The 20,912-nt window shown below is 36.5% G+C and overlaps 1 protein-coding gene across 2 annotated transcripts in view; it reads right to left on the reverse strand.

Moving 5' to 3' along the window:
- The window catches only part of ESYT2 (extended synaptotagmin 2), a 116,990-nt gene that overhangs the window by 95,036 nt on the left and 1,042 nt on the right, over positions 1-20,912 (reverse strand). The gene's annotated exons all lie outside the window — the stretch shown is intronic.

The following is a 20,912-nucleotide window of genomic DNA, read 5'->3' on the forward strand; positions in this document are numbered from 1 at the left end:
AGGAACGTTTAACTTGGAAAAGACTTTAGGGGTAAGAACATGACATCCATGTCCCCACCTATTTGAAGGGCTGTCACGTACAAGAGGAACTATACTTGTTTTATTTGGCCCCAGAAGGTAGAATAAGGAACAATGAGTGGAAGTTACAGAGCAACAGATTTCAGCTTGATCTTTCCACCAATTAGAGCTTTCCAAAAGGCCGCCTGGGGAGGCACCTTATGAGTTCTTCCTAAATTTTGAAGTTCTTCAAGAGGAGGCCAGGTGGAAATGGTGCCTAAAACATTCTTATTTCCCTTCCAATATTGGAATGCTATGATTTTTTAAAATAATTATTTATCTTTAGTGAAAGCCTTCTGCCTAAGCTGTAGAAGCAATGTGCCAATTCCTTTATTACCATAACACTCTGTTCCAGGTTTGCTCCCACCACTGAATTCTTTCAAAAAACAAACCTAAAAAGTGGTACTCCATTCTGAACCAGATTAAAATATCATGACATTCCTTAAATTGTAATTCTTTGAAAATCTCGTATTAGCAAAAAAAATAAAATTTAAAAATTATACCTGATATTAGACCACAGAATGTCAAAAACAACAAAAACTCCACTAAGCAATCTTTGGATTCATTCATTCACTTATGTTTATTCAAAGATTCTTGTTTAAGTACCGACTACAAGCAAGACACAGTGCCAGGAACCACAGAGGAGGTAAAGAATAAAATAGGGTCTTTTTTCATGGATCACACAACCAAAAATTTAGAGCTGGAAAGAATCTCAACCATCATCTAGTCTCACATCTCTACTTTTGAGATTTTAGGAATCTGAGGCCCAGAAAGGTTAAGCAACTTGCTCAGAGTCAAACAAGTACTTAGTGCTAGAGCCAGAATTTAAACCAACTGTGACTTCTCAGTAAGCATACTTCATCACGCTGCCTCCCTCAGCTAATAGGAGGACTGACTCTTAATTAAATTGTAGCACTCTCCCTCCCACCACTCCAGAATTTTAGACAAAAGATCTGGTGATATTACTCACCATTAAGAATAACTCCTTTTGTTTTATGAATGATTCAGAAGATCATTTTAGAAGCCATTAGTGTAAGACTAGCCAATTACATAGACACATTTAAGCAATAACTTTATTGCGTGAGACTCATTTGTACAGTCAATGTTAAACTTTGAATAATATCCCATTCTTTCCCTAAAAAGGACCTTGAAATGTAAACAACTTTGCTGTCGATGGTTATAAAGTATTGGTTTTCTCTCCATATGAATAATAAGTATTACCAAAACCCTATATATATTTCACAGACAATAAAATGAAAAAGGAAATCTTCAAATTCAATTCATGTAAATATTTTAAGCAGAGTTTCTCTTAAGACACTGCTCCAGCATTGCTATAAATTAACTAGCCAATCTATGTAAAATGTGTTACTACACCCTTTGGTTATGAAAGGATCACAACTTCCTAACTATAATATTGTTCACTTGATATAAAAATAATATAATTTTACATCCTCACCCTTTGAAATATACCCAGTTAATAACATATTGTACTCTTCTATCACAAACTAAAAAGGAAAGAGATATTAATATTATATTTAATTCACTGACAATTCAACAAAAAATGGACTATGGTGATTTTTTGATACTATCTTTAATGTTCTTCCCCTACCAAGAATGAAAAAAAGTAGACAAATGGTACATTGCAAACAGATAACTAAACTTGTATGCCAAGAATCTGTAATCCAGAGTCTTGATATGTGAGCACAAAGTCACTGAAATGCAAAGTGATAACACCAGAATGATCTCAGCTGATTCAAGTGGATGAGATGGATGGCAGCCTCAGAGATTCTGCTCCCCAAGAAATGCTGGACAAAAACAGGAGCAGAAATTCTTCTATATCGCTTCTTACTCAGTCAGGATCACAGGCACCATACCCTTAAATAATGTCATTGAGTAGAAAGGAAACTTTGGAAAATCAGAGTCTTGGAAAAGATTTAATGAGTTTATACATATGGAATATGGATTGTATTTGTTTTTACAAATATGAATAATTCTTATGTAACACAATGGCAGTACCTTACTGAAAAATGAGCTGTCATTCAAATAGTAGCCCTAGCTACTTCAAATAGTAGCAGTGCAACAAAGGCTAGTTCTGTGCTTAAAGAAATTACATTGACATCAATACAAGAAGAATGAACATTCCCACTCCTTAAACAATAATAGTTGGTTTCGACACTTTACTGTTTTAAACAAGGCACTTCTCACAAAGAGTCTTAGTGATGATAAAACAAAAGAAGCAACTCTGGGGTCCTAGAAGATCTTTTGGCAGTATAAGTGCCCATATTACTCAAAATAACTATAGCATTAGACTATATGCTCAATGAAAAAATACCTTAACCACATCACTACTATGCTTACTTAGCATGGTGCTTGATAAGTATCTGCTGAATAAGTGAATGAGACATGGTCCTCGTTCTCAGTTAGCTCACAACATCATTGGAGAGGGAAATTCTAACAGAGAATAATTGAATACTGGAAACAGTAAAGAGACCTGTCTAACTGAAGCCCAGGGTTCACAGGCAAAGTCACAATCTTCTAACTGAATGGACCAAGTCCAGCAATGAAGACCATCATTTCTATGCAGTGTTCCAAATTCTGGGGTTAATGCTTCAAAACAGTACAGAGTAATAATTAAAATTCACATTACATTTCTAACTGCAATGTGCTCCTTTATCTCTAATTTTTGTTCCTGACTATTTCCACTTCTCCTGGAGTCTATTTCTTAAAATAGTTCTTAACTACAATGCATCCCTATGCCATCTGTTTCCAACACTGCCTAGGCACAAAGAGAAAATATAATCCTTCCAGTAACTCCATGCTTTCCATTCCCTCACCCCCAATTCTACACTTTCAAATGTAAAAGTAAAAGTAATTATGGCCTAGATGATGGATATGAAGAATGATGAAGGGAGAAAAGGTCAGCGGAAGAAGATTGTGAATTCCTGGGCAATGAACTTGGATTTTATCTGAGAGGCTAATTGTGCACCAGGAGAGACTTAAAAGCAGGAGTTACAAAAGGGCCATTTTCTGAAGATTTACCTAGCAATTGTTACATGAGACATAATGGAAGGAAAAAGTCAGAGTAAGGCCATCTAAAAAGCTGCTGCAGAAATGTAGTAAGAGCTAAGAATGGCCACAACTATGATTACACTAGGAATAAAAAAAACTAGAAAAAGATTTCAACCTTTTACTGTGCTACCTCTAGTATAAAATGATAATTAACCTGTCAGGGAGGACATAAGCTCTTAGTTGTTTTTCTAGGAGTAGTAAACGACTGATGTTGTCATCCATGGTCCCTCAATGTTCTGTAAGAGAAAGGCATGTATTTTGGAGACGGAGTTCATCTTATAAGTCATTGCCATAAAACAAAAAGAGAATGGCTAATCTTGACCTCACTAATATCATGTTTTAACCAAGCTTAAAAAAAAAAAAAGGAAGCAGGATATAGAAATCTTCTTCAACAGGTCAGTCTCTTAAGAGACTTGGTATATTCTGTACGGACCAAGAATCCCTAAGGAAAAAAGCTTTAGAAATGAGGGCCATTCAGTTTCTTTCGCCTGCTTTTTTGAGGAACTGAGACAACCCTCTGTAGACAACTCATCATGCTTTCTTACTGACTCCAAAGACCTCAGGATGAGGACCAAGCACAGCACTCTCACCTTCTTACTCCATCTCTTCCCCCCAACACCTCCCTCCATCAAAAAAAAAAAATCAAGAAAGAAAAACAAGTGCGCTCTATACCAAAAGGGCAATTTGGGTTCAATTTCTGTGCAGCATTCCTACCATTCTGACATGCTCCTTTTTCAGTGTTCTGGGAGCCTAATGTATAAATTAAGTATGTATAGGGATAGGTTTCTGAGGAAAAAAGCATATTGCTGGCAAGAACTGTTATATGCAATTTAAAAATCCAAACAAGTTATAACCCAATATACTGGTTAAATTTCAATCCTTGTAACAAGCAGAAAAAAGCTCTGTTCTAGGTGACTTTGATGATAGCAGTACTTTTTATTTACTAGTTCTAAGACTTTAAAGTGATATATTATTATTTATTATTCCCTTCTAATAAAATATTATTGAACTACTATATGGCTGATAAATTTAAGAAAGTATGAGTTCTATGCTTAAGTCAGGTAAAAGAATTAAAGAACATTAGTTTGGTTAAAAAAAAAACCTCAAAAACTTAATCCTCTACATACAATCAATTCTTCCTATCAAACAAGATAATATAGGTAAAACTCTTTGCAACTTTAAAAGTACCATATAAATGTTACCTACTATTAACTGCTTATGTCATTATGGACTAGGATCTCAGAATCAAATTTTGAGCTAGAAAAGCCTTTAGAAATCATCTAATCCAACCATTTCATTTTACAGATGAGGAAACTGGACACAAAGAGGGGAAGTGATTTGTACAACGTCACACAGGTGGCAAATATCAATTGTAGGCTTTGAATACCCATCTTTTGGCTTCAAATTTAGCATTCTTTTTATCTTAACATACTTGTGGAGGGGTGGGAGGGAGAGTTAAGGGAAAAGTTTTGCCAGGTATGGCTTTGCACACCTATAGGCCCAACCACAAGGGAGGCTAAGACTTGCAAATTTCTTGAGCTCAAGAATTCTGAATTCCAGGAGGCTAAGACCTTCACTATCCAAATGAAGCTGGACATCTACATGGTGAGTGCCTAGAAGCAAAAGACCGCCAGTTACCTATCCTGTATATGGTAGGTATTTAATAAACATTTGCCGAATTTAACAAAATGTTGATAAACACTAGGCCCACTTGGTTTTAAGCTGGAAGGGGAAACAATCTATTCCTTATGATGCATTTCTCTTGGCGACTTCTACATGTAAAATGTCACTGGAAATTTACAAACAGAAGATATGCCCTGAAAATTCAGTCATCTTTCTGTATTAAGAAGATACAAACTAAATTTAAAGTATCTCTCAACATCTTTCTTACTATACCAAATTCAGTTAAACTAGAACATTTGATTTTTAAGGATATTACAGTAAAACATCAAGTACTAATCAAGATAAAAAAAATCTCATTTCTGTCAGCTAGTAAATTAAAATGTGTTACAAATCATATATCCTAAAGTCAATAGAAAAATGAGGGTTACCCACATCACCCACATACCAGAATTTTGCTTACTGCAAAAATTCTGGTGATTGTAACAAAGCATCATATGGTGGTACAAATAAGTAATTGTTGATAGACTTCTAAAAAGCAAGTAAGAAAAAGGAGAAAGGAAGATTGAGTTCCACTTCCAGTTCTTGGACACAATGGAAGATTTCTGGGAAAAACTCATCAGTGATCTCCTGCTATTCTACTTTTCTCCTGTATTTAGTGTCAAAATCTAAAGGAATGAGAACCTATATTCTTTTCTTAGGCTAAGCACCAGATGCTTTTGGCATAAGAATTTACCTTTTAAATCCATTTTCTTTTTCTGTAAAATAAAATTAATGTGATATCTCAATGTTTCTTCAACCTAATTTCCTTCCTGGAGGTGATGCCATAATAATAAAAACTAATTGACTACCATCCAATAGTAGAGACATCTAAGTGGCCCTGCAGATAGAGCACTGGGTCTGAAGTCAAGAAGACCTAAGTTCAAATCTAAGTTCAGACACTAGTTGTGTGACTGGGCAAGTCACTTAACCTCTGTTTGTCTCAGTACCTCACCAGTAAAACAGGGATAATAACTCTAGCACCTACCTCCCAGGGTCCTTATGTAAATCAAATGAGATAGCAGTTGTAAAGTACATAGCACAATGCCTGGCACATAGTAAGCACTATATAAATATGCTGTTGCTATAATTATTACTATTGTTGTGAGGATCAAATGAGATAACATTTGTAAATCACTTAGCAGAGTGCCTAGCAAACAGAAGGAGCTTGTTTCTTTCCCCACTACTTATTCAGGGGAAGGTTTTATTCACCATAAACTAATAAACTAGTTATCTGTAAAAACTAAACTGACTTGTCAAAAGTTACATCATTAGTGAAATCATCACTGGAATTCTAGCACAATTAATTCCAGAGCCAGCCCACGTTAGCTAAAAGTTTCATGCCACCTCCCTTCCTGTGCTGATAACAGTATAGATATTCTTTTCATAAGACACAATATTATCAATTATCCTCAATCTAAAAAAGTTACCAGGACAAATCCTTTGTAATTGTGCAGTATAATTTAGGTTACATAGTAGAGCTTGGGCCTTGGTGGGGGTGGGGGTGGGGGGTGAGGAAGGAGAGAATGAGGGGAAAGGGAAGAATGAACCTTCAAGCTTCTTCAGGATGATTGGTTCATAGTATTTAACTTCACTTTTTAAAGAGCATTAAAAAAAGAAAATACCAGGAAGTGGTTAGCTTTAAAGGCAAGCAAAAGCATCCTTTCTAAGAAATAGCACTACAAGCACTTGACCTGGTTACTCACATATCAAACAACTGCAAAAAATTTACCACTCATTAGTTTCCACCAATATATATTCCCAACACCCACTATAGTATTCACCAAAATGCCAACAATGTACTCAAACAAAACCCTAAGATACTGTCTGCAGCTTGGTCTGGTCAGTTTGTTTTTTTTTTTACAAGAATTCCCCCTCCCCAGTGGGGACATTACTAAAGATTGGGAGCAGTTACTACAAAATGAAGATATACATCAACACTTTTTTTAACGTATAAAATGTGATTCTTACACTGGCAGAGTCACATAAAAAGGAGTTAAGGCATTCCAAATTAAGTTCAGTCCAGCCCCCTCTGATACTTTCACATAAGAAGGTGGCACCATTCTCAGCACATCTCAGCTTCCTCAAGGCAGGATCTTAGGTCGAGTTCTTTTGTGTTTCCTGTGACAAACTTCATCCACCAAGGTAGCAAGAAAGGTTCCCTATCTAGTCACTTATTGGATGCTCCTGGGTTTCCTCTTCATTGTCAGTAGTAAAAGGAGAAGTACTCCCTATGAAGTTACAGCCCCTGGTCCCAAAACCTCCAGTCTCTATTACTTATCTAACAAAACCCAACTTCCTCTTTCCTTATCTACTATAGACCATTATAAAGTCTAATTACTGAAATTTATTACAATGAAAACTTTAGGGTACAAACTGTATAGAATTAAGCACTCACAAGTTACTTTCATATCGTTCATGAATTTATCTAAGACTTAGAGCATGTAATCCACTTTCCGCCGCCAGGAATGAGGGCTCAGATTTTAAAGTACCAAATGTATGAAGTTAAGTGCCTGTCATGAATCTTTAGTCTGCCAGCCTTTAACTTATAGGTCCTCGCATCTGGTTTACAATCACTCTGTGAAGGTGACTCTGTTTTCACTTTTCATCTTTGCTTTGTCTCTTATCTCCACCTTGTGACACAGCTCCTTCAAAGACTCCCTCTTTCCTATCTCTTCTTTCTTTCTTGTTTTCAGCCATTCTAACAAGTTCTGTCCCGAACACCAGAGCTCTAGAGCATCTGGGACCTACTGTGCATTCTTCTTTCTCCATTCTTCAGCCCTAACTTCCTTCCTTCCAGATCTTTTTTGTTCAGGGGCTTTTACCACTACATGCCTTGGGTGCCACCCTCCCCATAAATGGACGATCTGCGGGTTGTGCGCTCTTCCCCCATTTTAGCCATCACCATCCCTATTATTTCTTTCAACACTTCACCATAGGCACTTGTATTTTGAAAGCAAGCTCCACAAATTTTCCTACATTTGACAAAAGGGTTTTTTTGTTTTGTTTTGCAAGTTAGCATAATTACCAGTTATTCCGCTCTGTCCTGACCCCACCTCCCTCAGCCAGTTTGGAGTTAGCCCTCAAACTTCACAATTCTTAGAAGAGAGGTGGCATTTTTATACACTCCCACCACTACACACACAGTCTTTGTAATCTACACTAACTCATATTCTTCTCCACTAAATGACACTTCCTTCAAACTTCCCTATTTCTGCCGAGAATACTATTACTCTTCCAGTTACCCAGGTTCCTACCTCAAAGTCAGTTAATCAGCATTTATTAAGCACCTACTATGCACCAAGCACTAAGCACTAGGGCTACAAAGAAAGGCAAAAAATAGTCCCTGCTCTCAAAAATCTAATGGAAGAGATACATACAGGATAAATTAAGGGGTAGTCTCAGAGGAAAGGCACTAAGATTGAGGAAGAGTAGGAAAGACTTCTTGCATAAAGTGAAAATTTAGCTAAGTCTTGAAGGAAGCCAAGAAAGCTAGAAGGCAGAAATGAGGAAGGAGGGTAATCCTGGCATGGAGGACAAGCAGTGAAAATGTTCAGAATTGAGAGATGGAATGTATGTAGTGTGTGAGGAAAAGCAGGGCAGCCGGTGTTACTGGGTCACAGGAGTACATGAAGGGGAATAAGGTTTTAACTGAAGAAGGGGTAGTGAATGCCATCATGCTCCTCATATGCGGCAAAGTGTCTGGCACTGATTCCATCCCAGTAGAGATCTGTAAGGTATAGAAGCTGTCTGAAATCTTTCAGATTACATGGCAAGAGGAGGTTATCCCCCAAGTCACAGGAGTAAGGAACATGCGGCCTTCTAGATCCTCAGATGCGGCCTTTTGACTGAGTCTAAGTTTACGGAATAAATCCTTTTTTTATTAAGGGGATTTGTTCCGTGAAGTTTGGATTCAGTCAAAGGGCCCCACTTGAGGACCTAGAGGGCCATATGTGGCCTCGAGGCCACAGGTTCCCCATCCCTGCCCAGGAGATCAAGGATGCCACCACTGTCCACCTCTACAAAGGAAAAGGAAATAGGTTGTCTTGAAACAATCACAGGTGGGTCTTTCTTTTAGTCACTGCTGACAAGATTCTTGCCACAGTCCTCCTTAATAGGTTGATCCTTCACCTGCAGGAAGGTCATCTACCCCAGAGCTAGTGTGGCTTCAGAAAGAGTGGAAACAGTCAATATAGTGTTTGCTGCCCAACAACTGCGGGAGAAATGCCAGGAGTAGAACAGAGGTCTGTACAACATTTGTCCACCTGACCAAAGCCTTTGATACTATCAGTCATAAGAGTTTGTAGAAGACAATGGAAAATTTGGCTGCCTAGAAAAGTTTATCAGTATTGTACACCAGTTTCATGACGGCATGCTTGCATGGGTTCTGGATGAAGGACAATGCTGTCATACTTTTCTGGTCACCAGTGGAATGAAACAGGGCTGTGTACTTGTTCCCAAGATTTTTAGCATGTTTTTGCAATGTTGTCAGATGCTTTCAATGAGGACAAAACAGTATCAAGGTCAGCTACCACACTGATGGTAAACTAACTTGAAAAGGTTACAAGACAAGACTAAAGTGGAGAAAGAGGGTGCTAACTTTTTGTTCACAGACTCTGAGACTGAAATGCAACACCATATGGGTTGATTCTCTGCCACTTTTACTAATTATGGCCTGACAATCAACACCAAGAAAATAGAGGTTCTCCACCAGCCAGCACCACACCACACAATCCGTACGTGGAACTATCAGTTACAGCAAATGAAGAAATTTTGAATGCTGTGGACAGGTTAGCTTCCTTGGCAGTATACTTTCCAGGGATGTTCCCACAGATGATGAGGTTGATGCACACACTGCCAGAGCTAGCTCTGTATTTGGGAGGCTTCAAAAGAAAGTATGGAAGAAAAAAGGTATTTCGGCTATATATAAGGAGACTAGAAAGATAGGAAGGGGCCAGATTATGAAAGGCTTTAAAAGTCAAACAAAAGATTCTATATCTGATCCTAGAGGTATCAGGGAGTCACTGAAATTTACTAAATGGGGTAGAAGGGGTAGCATGGTCAGGCCTATGCTTTAAGAGGATCAATTTGACAGGTGAATGGAGGTTATACTAGCGAGGAGAGACTAGTACAATAGTCCAGGTCCAAGATGATAAGGACCTGCATCATGGTCGTGGCAGTGTCAGAGGAGAGAAGAAGGGATATATGAGAAATGTTAAAAAGGCAGAAATGTCAGGACTTAGCAACAGACTGGATATGGGAGGTGGGTTGGGTGAGACAAAGTGAGTAGTTGAGGACGGCACATAGGTTGTGAGCCCAGATGACTAGGAAGATGGTGGTACTCTCAACCATAACAGGAAGAGGAAAGGGTAAAAGGGGAAAGACAATGAATTCAGTTTTGGTGTTGCTCATTTTAAGTTGAAGGGGACATTCAATTCAAGATGATCAAGAGGCAGCTAGAGCTATGAGACTGGAGGTGAGGAGGGAGGTTAGGACTGGACAAATAGAATCCATTTCTGAGAGACATTTGCACATTTCCTTCTCCCAAATATCTAATTGCTAAGTCTTGTCAATTATAAGTCAGTGACATGTTTCCTATTCATAATCTTCACTCTAGTCACATGACCAACACCCTAGTTCAGATCCTCATCACCTCTCACCAAGACTATTATTCTAACTTCTTAAGTGGTCTGCCAGCTTCCAGTCTCCTACCCCTCTAACCCATCATCCACACAGCTGATAAAATAATCTTCCAAAGGAAGGTCTAAGTCACTCCCCTATTCAAAAATTTTCAGTGGCTCCCTAGTGCCTCTAGAATAATACAAACTCCTCAGCCTGGCAGTTAAAGCTCTATAAACTCACTAATTGTGTGACCTTGGGTAAACCTCTCTCACTCTCACATGTAAAATATGATAGTACTGAGTAGTCAAGGGTTATCGAGTGGATCAAATTACATATCTTTACATATCTGTAAAGTGCTTTACACTTAAAGCACTAAACAAGTATCATCTCTAGTTGTAATTGTTATCACAATTATTATTATTAGTCATCCAATCTATGAATTATTCTCAGTTTCAACTCCTCTCTACTTCCAAGTTGTCTTTTCTCTAGCGTGGCTCCCATATTTCAAAAAAAAAAACTGTTAGTGGCTCCTTTGCAAAATGTCTTAGATTGGTTCATTTTTCTCTGTTCCCACTCCTAGAATATTAATGCAGGCCCTCAATACTGCACGTTAAAAAGCCTCTTATCTGATTTCCTTAGCATTAGTCTCTATGCTATCTAATCCATTCTGAAAACCACAGCCTGTCATCTTTCTAAAAACACAATTTTCATCCAGTTACTCTCCTATTTAAGAAAACCTGATTAAGCCCAAACTTCTTCAGATTGAAATTTAAACCTTTCCATTTCCTGACTCTCTGCCCCCATAAGATACATCTCCTATATACTCCCTAATATGAATCCATCTTCTTCACTATCTATCACAGTACGAACCCCCATCTCCACTGTCTTCTCCACACTCCCACCAAGCCTTTCTCAATTACCTAGACCTAATTATTCGACAGGGATATTTGAGGACCTAAGAAGCTGATCATGAATGCTTTAACTTTGCTCAATCTGTTCTCCCCAGCTAAAATGTCCTGGCAGAATTCTCCCCTTCCTTCCTGCCAAATTCCATAATGCTTTCAAGCTAGTTCAAGACCCATCTCCTTTCAGCCACTCCAGGTTACAATGATCTAGGCATATCTGATATCATATGACATTATTATTAACTCCTATGTTATTTTTCAGACTGTATCAAACAATCTGGCATTTGGTTATGCTGTTCCTAGTATTGCTCTTTAATTTGTGCATTCATTCAACAAACATATATTAAGCATTTACTATGCATAAGACATTGTACTAGATCAAGGGTGGGGAACCTGAGGCCAAGCTTTACACAACAAATCCTTTTATTAAGTGAATTTGTTCTATGAAGTTTGGATTTAGTCAAAAGACCAAACCTGAGGATCTAGAGGGCCACATGTGGCCTCGAGGCCGCAGGTTCCCTACCCCTGCAAGATGCTAGGGATAAATAGTAAAAGAGTACCCTAGAAAAACTTGAATTTTATTAGGGGAATACATTTACACAGATAAAAAGAAATAATTAGAGGAGGGCAAGAGTATTAGTAACTAGAGGGGTCAGTAAACACTTTCCATGGGAAGTGGAAAATAAATTGAACATTAAAGCAGCTCAGAATTCTTAAAAGCAGAGATGTTCTAGCTAGTCATGTATTTAAGACATCTTTCCAATAAGCTCCTCAAGGGCTTTTGTAGCCACCACAGTACCTGGCTATCAGTTAGTCTTGGTGCTAAACACAGGCTAAAAAACACCTCTAGCTCTATCTCTATCTCTGAGTCCCCAAAGATACACTTATTTATAGTCATCATATATTAGGCTGGCTAGAATGGGGTAAAAGAAATGTAACAGTAAATCTAACAGTAAAATATGCAGAACTGGAGTCATACTGCTATTAGGTTTTCCATCCTTGAAAAATGAATATATCCAACCCACTAGGGAGGTAGTGAAAAAAATAACCTCTAACCACATGGTGCTAACCACACCCTTTTCCCTCAAGGTTTCCTATGCAACAAAATGAGAATCCCCAAAGTATTTTTCAACCTAGCATCGAAATATGCTAAAATTAATCTCAAAGAGAACAAAATTTTAGCCAAGCTACCCAAACAAAAACCAAAGCAGAATCCAAATGGGTTTCCTAAATTAATATCCAGGCATAGCTTTCTGTTTTAAGATTCAAAATACATCTTATATGAATCAAAGACAATTTTTCACATATCAGTGTAATCTCTAGTTATCTAGGAGGGAATGTGCTATAGCACAGAGAGTGATAAACTCTGGGTGAGGAGACCTAGGCTCCATTCCCAAGTCTGACATTTACTGTGACTGTGGTTGAATCTCTTCAGGGGTGGGGAACCAGTGGCCTAAAGGCCACAAGTGGCCTTCTAGGTCCTAAAGTGCTGCCTTTTGACTGTATCCAAACTTCACAGACCAAATCTCCTTAATAAGATTTCTTCTGTAAAACTTGGACTCAGTCCAAAGGCTGCTGCACCCAAGGACCTAGAAGGCCACAGGTTCCCCACCCCCACAGCCTCTTCATATCTTCTTTTCCAAATATGAAACTAAATGTAAACTCCTCGATAGAAGTTATTTCATTTTTTCTGAATTTCCTGTGCATGGTACAATACATGGCATGAAACAGACACAATAAATTCTTATTGCTTTGTCTGTGAAAAGGGAATAATATCTTCCCTACTTACATCATAGGTCAGTATAAGGAAAGCATTCAGTAAAACAAAACTGTTACAACACTTGCAAATTGTTATTACTTCACCCACAAAATTTAAAATCCTTTAGACAGAATGTTTTGGGATTCTTTCTGGTGGTGAAGATGAGAAAAGGCTAAGAAAAGCTGTTTATTCAGTATATATAAATAATAATGTAATTTCTATATTATGTCCTAAAGAGGAATAGTAAAGAAAACTTTAAATCAATTAGTACCATTAGAAGTAAACAGTTCAAGCAATTTGACACATGCTCTGTAACAAAAGCTGATCCATCCAAGAGATGGTAAATGTGTTAGATAGAGGCACTTGAGTGTAACACAGCATGAAACAATAGCTGGGTCATAGTCTAACTCCCCCCTCATCTGAGGAACTCCAAATACTTCAACATATTCAGAATAAATAAAGGCATAAATATAACAATATAATATAGGTTCAGGTAAGTTAAACTAAATCCTTAAGTGAAGCTAAGATGTACTAATTTCCAACCTTTTGATTTATTAAACACTATCTCAAAAGAAGATCTATAATTTTTTTAAACTAAACTTTTACCTTATGGTACAATAAAAGTAATTAATGTTATCCTAATTTCTTATATTCAGGTAATCAATGACTGGATCCAATATAATTCAATTCAATAAATCATTAAACACCTACTCTATTCAGAGAGTTAAGTTAGCACTAGTTGAGATAGAAAATTTTAGGTAAGGTTCTGCCCTTAAGGAACTAGTCTAGCAAGAGATATGGTGGATATGTAAATAATGAAAATAATACAAAAATAATTGAGAGGTATAAGCAGAGTGTGACTTGAAGTTATAAATTTGAAGTTTTTTTGTAAAACATATTGACCCTCTAAGGGAAAGCTCCTCCATTATCCTTGATATAATTACAGTCTATTTTAGCATGTAATGCTATCATCTTAATCGTGTGTGTGTGTGTGTGTGTGTGTGTGTGTGCGTGTGCGTGCATTTCACTCATCCGGTAATCATATTTTGTTAAACACTGCTTCATATTATTTAATTCTTGAATAACTTTTTAACTCCTATGCCTGTCTCCCTAACTTGACTTTATAACAGCATGTTATAATGGAAAAAGCAGTGCCTTTAAAATCAGAGGGTCTGGGGGTATTTCTCGGCTTTGCCACTTACTGCTCTTTAATTTCACATCCCGAGGCCTCAGTTTCTTTATCTGTAAAGTGAGGGAGCTAACCTCTAAGGTACCTAAATCTACGATTTAAGAGCGGGAATCATTTATTAAATGTGTTTGTAGCCTTTCCAGTGCTTAACAGAGGGCCTCAAAAAGCCCTCTTAAGTATTTGTTCATCAGTAAATCAAATAGTTGCCAGTTTCCATATAATGATTTAAAAGAATGATTTTGAAAGTTTGAAATGCATGACAAACTGAGAACAACGTGGTATAAAGAGCACCTAGAAATGAGGAGAGCTCAGCTATGTCTAGGTAAGTCACCCTCTTTACTGGGCCTCATTCATTTAGATGTGAACTTTAAATTTTCCCTCATGATGACCCAGTAATGTAGGAAGCACATGAATTATTCTTTTTTTTACAGATGAGAAAACAGAGGCTATCACAAGTACTTTCCAATGATCACACACCTAGTAAGTATCTGACACAGGCTTTCAATGCAGGTTCTGCCCACCTTGTCTAAATGGTATTTATAAGATATCTTTTAGCACTAATACTCTAATTCTAGAATTTTAGAAATTTAGAACATAAGTATGTTTTATTCATTTTTAAAAGCAGTGGCCAAGATAAATCTCTAATGAAAGCAATGTCTCATATTAACCATATTGCTCTGTGAGAAAGGACAGCCAAATGACACTGATGTTAGTCATATGACTAGTTATTTTCAGCTAAAGTAAAATTATAATCTAGCCTAATTCCTCAAACTAATTTTGCTAATTGCAACAATGCCTGGCACATAGGTGTTTAATAAATGTTTACTGATTTGAACATAAGAAACCTTTATTCTGCCTTTTAATAGTAACTGAAAACGCACAAAACTTTAGCATGACACAGAGTGAGGGAAAAAGCTGGAATGACTGACTCAGTGCAGGGGAATGCTATTCTTCCAAAGGTTATTTACATAAGAAGGGATCTGGCTACACATATTGTGTATTTTAATGATTTAAAAATAAACACTATTCTTAGCTAGGTTTTACAATTGTTCCACTACCTAGCTAAATGTTTCCAAACAGTTAATAGGTTTTAATAAGAGCTTTTATAACAACCTGAAAACCCCAGGAAATGAGAGAACTAAAATTATGATTTGAAAGTCTATCATAGGACTTCTTATATCTATGTTCAGCTCATTTTATCATACCCAGGATCATAGGATTTCAAAGCTGTAAGGTCATCCAGTCTGGACCCTTCATTTTACAGCTGAGGAAACTGAAGCCAGACAGCTTAAGAGATATGCCCAAGGTCACCCTGGTAGGAAAGCAGGAAAGCCAGGGATCCTCACAAATCTTTCAGTTTCCAACAAACATATTTATTTTCAAATCTGACATAATAGCAACAAGTATGATAAGGGGAAAACTTCAGTTATTAAAAAAGAGAAGGGGGAAGTTACAGAGAAAACATGAAATTTATACTGTAATTACAATGTTATAAATTAAAACAACATCCATTTGTTATAAAGGAATAATAATAATAATAATAGGATGATTCCTATTACAAGTACTACATAGAGTGGTACTTTTTTTTACTGGAAATTAGTTTTGTAACAAGAACTGTTGTATTACACATATGTACATAGAAAATTATGAGGGGCAACTAGGTGGCAAAGTGAATAAAGCACTGGCCCTGAAGTCAGAAGGACCTGAGTTCAAATTCAGACTCAGACTAAACACTTGACACTAGCTGTGTGACCCTGGGCAAGTCACTTAACCCCAACTGACCAAAAACAAAAACAAAAAAAAAGAAAAGAAAATTATGTAATTTATGTATATAATCTTATTCATATTTAATATTTTTGTTGAGTTGTTTCACTCAAGTCCAACTCTTCATTACTCCATTTGGTGTGTTCCTGGCAAAGATATTGGATTGGTTTGCCATTTCCTTCTCCTACTTTTTTTTGCAGATAAGGAAACTGAGGCAAACAGGGTTAAATGACTTGCCCAGGGTCATACAGCTAGGAAGCATCTGAGGCCAGACCTAAACTCAAGGAGATGATTCCTCCCAACTCCAGGCCCAGCACTCTCTCCCCAGTGCCTGCTGTCGCTATATTTTATGTGTAATTATATAATTTTATATATATACATATATATATATACATACAACAGCTCCCATTACAAAACTAATTTCCAGTTTAAAAATACCACTGTTCTTAAAAATGCTATTGACCCATACAAGTAGAGTAGGCATATATTATGCACTGATTTGCTGATCCATCTATGTAAGGTTTCACTTGAACCCCCTGATGGGCCACTGAGTTCAAGGAGTTGTTCCAAAGAGTAAAAGAAATACGTTTTTACATCTCAGGATTCTAATTATTAGTAATTTCAAAAACAACTTAGCAATTTCACTTTACTACTTTCCTAGACAGATATCAAAAAGTGGGTGCTGTTTCCTTAGCGAATACATGGTTCTAGACAGGTCAGTTCAGAGTTTTAATATCCTAATAAAGATTTTTTTTTTTATTTTATGTAATCAAATATCCAAACACCTTTTGAAACCTGAACCAGATTTTCCACAACAGCTGGTTACTGATATTTCCTTTTGGAACAGAAATACAAAAATTCACAATCTAAATCTCATTCAAGGTTCCTATTAATCCTGCCTAAGACCTAGAAAAGATATAGCACACAATATTGGTAGTAGTAAGATCTGATATACAACATTTGTGTCATTGCTTCTGTTGAAGGCCTATACGTTTGTAAGTAAGTCAGAGAACCTTCAGGTGTGCAAAGTGTATTCTTTACAACAATATATGTGGTTTTAAGAGTCCAGCCTCTGACATATACTAACTATGTGACCCTGGGCAAATAAACTAACTTTTTACAGTGCCCTAGACACCTCTCTAAGACTATAAATTGCAGAAAGGGGTTTACCTGACTGTGCAGGTAGAGGAAATTTCCTTACTCGGAAGCTCCCTATCCAATAGAATCTCAGGTCCAGTCTCTATAGTTTCTATTCCTCAAAATATCTGAAATGTTTTATTAAAATTTCAGAATAAAAGTCAATCTATCTCCAGAGTTAGTTTTCCATCTCAATCCTCTGTCAAAAATATCCTATAGAGCCTGTCTTTAAACTAAAATTGAATTTACAAGTACCATATCAAAAACTTTTAACTAGAACCCTAAAGGCATCCATGTAGTAACTCCTTATATTTGAATAACCTGATTTAGAAGTTTAATGATCATACTATCACCTATGCTTCAATAGACAGAGAAATTAACAAAGACTTAAAAATTAAGAAAGAGGGTGCATTAGACTAAATGTGAACAGTAAAGAATTGTTTGCTTTCTGGTGATTTTTTTTTTTGACACAGCAATTTCCAAAGACTATCTACAGGAGTTATGACATGCTTCAGCAGAAGAAGTACCCATACCAACGAAATTACAGTCCCTTTAAGTACTGAAATACTGAAATATCGGTGCAAATTTCTGCAAATTCCCCTCTCCCCACTCACCCACTGACTCTCAGTGTTGAGATCCAGTGAAAGAAGTATGTGGTACATCTCAAAGAGTATTGAGAAAGTCAAGGACACTGAAATCTCTCTCAGCCTCAGTTTCTGGGAGGGCTGAAGCAGATGACCTTTGAAGTTCCTTCCAGATTTAAATCTGGGAGCCTATGAAAGCAGAACTACTATATGGAAAGCACTGTATTTTTCCAATCACCTCTCACTGTCCCACAAACTCCAAGCAGTCAAGTAAGAATGGTATTTACTGAAATAGACCAGTAGTTGGGAATCTGGCACATCTGATGCCTGATAAATATAAAGTATAACTATAACATAGTATTAGTTCCTAGTTAAATTGAAGCCGAATTTGCTGCCTTATATTTTCTGTCCATTTATTGTTAACTTCAACAGTGCATTTAGCTCAATGTGACAGTAATCTAATTATATCACCACCTTTCCCTTCAATTTAAAACAGTAGTATATTTATAATCATATAACAAAATGCAGCATGTTTCCTTGTCTAAGAAATGATGGGTATTCAGTTACTTTTTTACCTAAGGCACATAATACACTGGAATTTAAGTGTCAAGCTAGTAATGAAATTTTAATACAGAGTTAATTTTGGTTTAAAAAAATCATTAAAATTGAAACTTGATTATAAGTTGCAATTACAGCTGGAAAGTTGCAGAATTTTAGCTGTTTTTTGTTTTGTTTTGTTTTGGGCTTAATAGGGTCTTCCAAAAACTGATTAGTCAAGTATAACTCAATGAGTCACACATTAGGGAAAAAAACAAGTGTTTGCCCTTCCTTTTATACATGGTCAAAGTGTAACTGCTTCTTGCTTTTGTTCATTTGGTTTTACAGACTCGATATGCAGTCACAGCTAGTAATATAGACCCTAATATTCAGAGGTTAAAAAAATAATAATAAAACAGTTCTTTCTAGAGAAAAATTACAATGACCTAAACAAGGTGGTATAAAATAACATAATGTACTTGTCAAGCTTTTTTAATATATCTAAAGTATTAGAGAATTAAAATTTTCATCTCAAAATCAGTTAAGAAACTAATAACTGAAAAGACTGATCAGTATTGTAGAAGCCAAAGATTCAGCATTTACCTAGCATTTTAAATGGGGTGAGCAGGCTGAGTCTGAGGCTCCCTATTGCTCCCCTCAGCTATAATAACCACAAAACTACATCTTAATTACAGATAAAGGTGTTAGTAATAAAAAAAAAAATCCACTCCCACCCCCAGTTCTTCAGTTGTCATTTTCTGTATAAAATACCCTCCTGACTAGAGTCTACATTTCACTAAAGTCCCTAAAAGCTATCTTATCTAAAATTCGTATCTCCCTTAATCCACTGAACATAGTGGGCCTTAACTTTCCATGGCTGTACTGGTATTACATTACAAGAACATCAAAATGATATCCACTCCTACACCAAGTCTCATCCACTAAAGAGGGAGAAATTACCTCAGCCTCATGAAAAAAGCTGGCCAGTCAAAATAGCTTCAAATCCTGCAAATGACACATCGTGGCATGGTACCCAAGTTAAGTCACAATTTCTCAATGCTTCAGGTAACTTATTAAGAATCTAAGTTGTTGAACAGGTGCCTGCCTATCTGCACTGACAGAGGAAGTTTCCTTACCCAGAGTTTTCTATGCCAGAGGTGTCAAATATACTGCCTGGCAACAATCTGGAGGACAGCCCAAACTGGATGAAAAGGTAATTGGGAAACATTGAACAAAATAAATACAAGTACAACAGAATTTGCATAACGTTAACATGCCGTTTCTTAGGTCAATAAGAGGCCCTCAAGGAGTCCTGGGTATGGTTTAATGGCCTATTTCTATTTGAGTTTGACACCACTGTTCTACACCAATAAAATCACAGGTTTAAGAATATTTTAAAATTTTTATTAAAAAAACAAAAATATGCAAAAATTTAAGTACTGTCATGTTAAGTGACAGTCTATCTTTTCTTTCTTTTTTTTTAACCACTTAAAGATAAGTTTATATGTTTTCAAAAGAATTAATCACTGGTCCACTTCCATTCCTTGACATTAGCTTCCATATTATAGCTTGAACAAGACAGTATACAAATCCAAAGTTCGAAGTCAGGAAATACAGTTGTTTTCCATGCCTCAGTTCTACTCATAATCACAAGCAGAGATGAGCAATGAAAATATCTTAACCTGAGAGGATATCTAGGAAGAATGCTTTACTAAGCAAATGCTGATGGGCAAGAAACAATACTGTTTTTTTTTAACTTCTTAAAATCCTCTTGTTCAGATCTCCCATTACGACCCTCAACTACAACACATACGAAGGAAAGTCTCTTGCACACTGCAAGGCAAAGCCAAGTAGCATAATACATTTGAAGGTAAGGATTATTCAATAACCAATACTTCAAAATAAAACTGTGAAGGTTTTTGAAGACAGTTTCAAATTTTTTTGTGGAATAATAATTAGAGTATCTGGTTGAATTAGCTAATCTCTAAAGCCCCTTCTAAGCCTTTACTTCATAATTCCTTGGTTTTGCTTCACTTCAGCCACACAACACAGCAACAAACTCAAATGATTATACATAAAACATTCCATTAACTCAAGATAGCACCCAAATCTTTAGAAGTGAAAACCATATCAGATAAACACAGAAAGGAATCACAGATAATAAAAATAAATCCAGTCAATATTATTTTTATGCTCATTCACCTACATATTCTGAAAAACTTCCCGTTAGATTCAAGTTTCAACTAAGTTGGAAATTCTATTACAGATTTTACAAACCAAAGCGTCACAATGTTACTCATAAAGGACTGAAATATGAACTTTAAATCACTCTGCCCTCAAGAGATCTTGCAGGCAACACCAGCTATAGAATTCAGCGGAATCAGATTCATCTCAAGGAAGGAGGGAGAAAAAATTTACAGGGCAGGATCTGATCAAAAAGAAAGACATTATCCTATTTTGGGGGGGGAAGGAGAGGGAAAAAAGAAAGAAAGAGAGAGAGAAGAAAGAAAGAAAGAAAGAAAGAAAGAAAGAGAAAGAAAGAAAGAAAGAAAGAAAGAAAGAAAGAAAGAAAGAAAGAAAGAAAGAAAGAAAGAAAGAAAGAAAGAAAGAAAGAAAGAAAGAAAGAAAGA

This window comes from Vombatus ursinus, unplaced genomic scaffold (assembly GCF_900497805.2).
Source record: "Vombatus ursinus unplaced genomic scaffold, bare-nosed wombat genome assembly UNPS02014852.1, whole genome shotgun sequence".
In the NCBI taxonomy this organism is placed as follows: domain Eukaryota; kingdom Metazoa; phylum Chordata; class Mammalia; order Diprotodontia; family Vombatidae; genus Vombatus; species Vombatus ursinus.